Genomic DNA, 4,676 nt, shown 5'->3' with positions numbered 1-4,676 from the left:
CCCCGAGGGCACCGGGGCCTCAGGCTGAGCCTCCATCCCCCCCCTCCCCGAGGGCACCGGGGCCTCAGGCTGAGCCTCCATCCCCCCCCTCCCCGAGGGCACCGGGGCCTCAGGCAGAGCCACCATCCCCGGCCTCCCCAAGAGTACCAGGGACTCAGGCTGAGCCTCCATCCTCCGCCTCCCCGAGGGCACTGGGGACTCAGGCAGAGCCACCATCCCCGGCCTCCCCGAGGGCACCGGGGCCTCAGGCAGAGCCACCATCCCGGCCTCCCCGAGGGCACTGGGGACTCAGGCAGAGCCACCATCCCCGGCCTCCCCGAGGGCACCGGGGCCTCAGGCAGAGCCACCATCCCGGCCTCCCCGAGGGCACTGGGGACTCAGGCAGAGCCACCATCCCCGGCCTCCCCGAGGGCACCGGGGACTCAGGCTGAGCCACCATCCCAGGCCTCCCCGAGGGCACCGGGGCCTCAGGCAGAGCCACCATCCCGGCCTCCCCGAGGGCACTGGGGACTCAGGCAGAGCCACCATCCCCGGCCTCCCCGAGGGCACCGGGGCTCAGGCAGAGCCACCATCCCGGCCTCCCCGAGGGCACTGGGGACTCAGGCAGAGCCACCATCCCCGGCCTCCCCGAGGGCACCGGGGACTCAGGCTGAGCCACCATCCCAGGCCTCCCCGAGGGCACTGGGGACTCAGGCAGAGCCACCATCCCCGGCCTCCCCGAGGGCACCGGGGCCTCAGGCTGAGCCTCCATCTCCCCCCTCCCCGAGGGCACTGGGGCCTCAGGCACACCCTCCATCCCCCGCCTCCCCGAGGGCACCCGTGAGTCCCCCCGGAGGACTCTCCTTCCCCCCAAGCTCTGCCTCCTTAAGGAAGCCGAGGAGCTCGCGGCGGATCTGGACAGCCGGGCCAAAGGAACCGGGGGCCAGAGCTGGAAGACGTTAAAAGCACATTACTGGGCTGCAAACCCTCCCCGGGTTAGAGAGAAGCAGAATCCGCGTGACTGAGAGGACAGCAGAACTCACTGCAGCTTCCAACTGTCTGATGTTCCCCTGACAAAGGGGGGTGATTCAGGGAACTTTATTTTCTGGCCTTTCTGGGCTTGTTGTTGCCGGCAGTGGTTTTTCCCAGAATAAAGCCCCACTTGGGACCCAGTCAGAGTGTTGGGGAGCACGTGCTCTGCGCCGGGAGTGGATCACATGAGGGGCCTGGAGAAGCCAGTCCTGGAGCGGGAAGAGAAAAGGCCTATTCACTTTTCCAGCCGGCCCGGCCCGCCCTCCCTGGCAGGAGACGTCCCCCCGCGGGCCTGTAACACCCGGCCTGGGCCAGGTCCCCGCCAGCCCCTGCCTGGAAACTCTGACAGGGACGGGGCCTGTGGCCACCTCGGGAAGCTCCGGGAGCCGCGTCGGGGAATCCGCCTCCTGGGTGTCTCCCCATGTCCCGGCGCTTATTTTATGGCCCTTGACCTCGGATGCCGGAGCAGGCGGCTCGTCCTGGGCATCTCCCAGGCCCGCTGCCCCCCGTGAGGCCGGCCCATTCCAGAGCTCAGAAGTCGCCTTCTCCCAGCAACGTCCGGGGATTTTCCCCCTGGATTCAGCTCTGGGAAGCAAGAACTTGGCAACAAGGAAAAGGCGAGAACCAAGGAGCAAAGCAGCCCCCGGGAGAAATCCCACCCCCACGACAAACACTCGTCACTGGCCGCTATGAGCTGCCACATGACCAGCCTTCCGTGTTCCTCACCTTCCTCCCTCCCACCTTGTACAATCTGACCCTTAGGGGCTTCCCTGGCTCAGGGGTCTCCGCAGTTCTCCACCAGCCCCAGCCGTGAAAGGGCTCCCTCAAAGACCGAGCCACAAAGACCCTCGTTAGGTGTGAGCCCCGAGGAAGAGGCACTGATGCTGGGAGCCAGGGGAGCACTCTGGGGAGGATGCCCGGGGCTGGTGGTTGGTGATCCCCTCGTGGGCAACCTTAGGGGATGTGTCATGTCTCCGGGACCTCCAGCTCCAAACACATGTCTCATGACACGGACCAAGGAGACAAGTTTTCCCAATCTGGGACTTCTCCAAGGGGGCCCAGCCCCCCCCCTCAGAACTGTGGGACTGAGCTTCTAACGCTGCCGTTGCCAAATCCTCGCCATCATCGCTGGAACTGCACTGAGTCTTTAGCCAGGGGCATTCACTAAGCTCATGTTGTAACAAAAAAAAATAATAAAAATTTCCCTGGTGGGTTTGGGGAAAACGCGCATAAACGTCCATGCAAACATTGTACACAAACTCTCCCACCGAGCAGGAAGGGGCTCAGAGCTAAAGCCGCCTATGGGGAGTGAGGAGAAAACCCATCCAAAGGGTCTGTCCCCACTCCTAGTCCCGGAAAGGCCTCTTCCCTTTGGAAATGCCCTACGAGATTGCCCAGGGTCGCCGGATGCCCAACAAGGGCCCATCTGCTCTTGTCTTGCACTTCTTCAACGAGGGGACCCCACCTCCTGAGGCCTCTGTTCTACAGCTGAGTAGTTCTATTTTTGGAAGCTTCGCCTCACATTGAGCCTAAATTAGAATGTGAGCTTCTTGTGAATTGAGGTTTGAAAATATGTTCTTGACCGCCCAGCACCTAGCCCAGCGCCTTGCAAAAGTGGGCACTAATAAATATCTGCTGACTCATGGATCCAGTCCCTACCCCCGTTTGCACCTGAATTTTCCCCGGGAGCCAGAAGAGCAAATCCGATGTCTCTTTTTGGTCCAATGAGTCTGAGAAATGAGCCCCCATCGTTTGGGCAATGTTGGTTTTCCTACATGATCCTAATGACTCTTTCCCCGAAGTAACAGATACTTGGAGGACAGGGGTTATTTCCTTCTTGTAGTTGTATCCAAGACCACAATCGGCATGTAATAGATGCCTAATATAGCAAAGAGTTTCAGCTGAGACTGATCCACTCCCAGGTGAGCCAAGGACCCTTTTCTAGCTCAGGTCTTCCCCCCTTTTCATTTAACATACTCAGATTTGTTTTCTCTTGTTTCTCTTTCCCTTAGTCAAACCTCTATATCAGGGGTCCTCAAACTACGGCAGCTGAGGACGATTATCCCCTCACCCAGGGCTATGAAGTTTCTTTATTTAAAGGCCCATGAAACCAAGTTTTTGTTTTTGCTCTAGTCCGGCCTCCAACAGTCTGAGGGACAGTGACCTGGCCCCCTATTTAAAAGTTTGAGGACCTCTGACTCTATATAGAGTCTATATGGACCCTTAGGAGAAGGGTGGGAGGGGATGGGAAAGGGGAATGAATTTCACTGAGGTGCCTTCTTTTTATCCCAATTTATTGTAGTTCTTTGGGGAAGTTTGAAAATAATGATTAATCCAATCAATCCAATTTTTTATCTATCATCATTTTACCCTTGAGCCCCCACTCCAGAAGAATATGGGAAGCCCTTTTTTCCTGCTCTAGAAATCTAGTTTTAACTGCTAGAATTTGGAGGATCTGTGCTCCCTGCCTAGCTAGAATGGGCAAATATCCATTTTACCTCTTATTAGAATTCCCCATCATAAATAATAAAGAAAAATGATAAATAATAAGACCTACAAGCAAAAGTATTAGGCGGCAATTCCCCATATGATCGGCCAATTCCAATTTCCTATGTGCTGAGATTCTGGCTCAGGCTCTGAACCATGGCTAGAGTCCTTGCTCTCCCCTTCTCTGGAAGGGTTGGAAAGGTTTAGTTTGTAGAGAGGAGAGGAGAAGAGAGGGAAAAGTTCACGTGTTTTTTTCCCTTTTTCTTTTGTATTTCTATGAGCACCAAGGAACTATAAATTTCATCCTCCAGTTTCTGACTACAGACATAGAATTATGTTCTAGCTCCTTTTTAATTGTGTGTTTTAAATGCTTAATGACTTATAAAGTTGGTTTTAATTGTATTTGTGGTCTACGGTCACTTATTGCATTTTTAAACCACATTTAGGCTTGACCCAAAATGCTGCTTTACAGAAATGTTAACACTAACCTTAAAGGACAAGAACTTGGTGGCCCAGAAAGTCCCTCTCCTTAGCACAGAAGCCATGGGGTGGGGGTGGAGGATCAGCACAGAGGGCTCTGCAGATCTGTTCAGAAGGGAGGAAAGCATCTCTGCTCCCAGATCGGGCCCTTCCGGCGTCTTTGATTTAATCCCATTTCTCCCAATAGCAAGAGAAGCCAAGCGGTTCTGGTCCGACCTGCTTCCATCCTAGCGGTTCTGGTCTGACCTGCTTCCATCTGCCATTGTGCCGTCTTTCGCATCAGAGTCAGGCTGAGAAATGAGCTTAAACACACTCAGTGCCCAGCATCCCCTTTGATGGTCTGGTCCTGGGCTGCCTCCAGCGAGGAGGAGCACCCAGGTGGTTTGTGTCAGAGTGAAGGGCTTCTCTCTCCAGCACAGACCGGGGGCCTGGGAGAACTTGGCTTGGTTCTCACACACTCAGCCCCATCACCCGACAGTACCAGACCCTGTCATCGTTTGTATAGAAGGGAGGGAGAATATCACAGGAGGCCTGGGCAAGGCTGAGCAAACTGAGGCTGGCCTCCCTCCCTCGGTCACGTACCCTTGGCGGGGCTAGGGGCCTGGTCTCTCTGAAAATGGCCCAGAAGCCCCTGGGGAGGGCCCAGCTCCTGGTCTGGGGTTGCCTTCTTCGCAGTAGCTGAAGACATAATGAGAAGC

General features: G+C 56.2%; 1 long non-coding RNA gene across 1 annotated transcript; it reads right to left on the bottom strand.

The window, feature by feature from the left end:
- Positions 1 to 929: 929 nt before the first annotated feature.
- LOC127547506 (uncharacterized) lies at positions 930 to 2,921 on the bottom strand. The gene is made up of 2 exons (XR_007950198.1): positions 2,683 to 2,921; positions 930 to 1,220 (listed from the first exon to the last, which is right to left on the bottom strand). It is a non-coding gene; the product is annotated as an uncharacterized LOC127547506 (long non-coding RNA).
- Positions 2,922 to 4,676: the final 1,755 nt, after the last annotated feature.

The sequence above is a fragment of the Antechinus flavipes genome, chromosome 1, assembly GCF_016432865.1.
Source record: "Antechinus flavipes isolate AdamAnt ecotype Samford, QLD, Australia chromosome 1, AdamAnt_v2, whole genome shotgun sequence".
In the NCBI taxonomy this organism is placed as follows: domain Eukaryota; kingdom Metazoa; phylum Chordata; class Mammalia; order Dasyuromorphia; family Dasyuridae; genus Antechinus; species Antechinus flavipes.
Note: the sequence above shows the minus strand (reverse complement) of the source record. Positions and strands in the feature narration are given on the sequence as shown.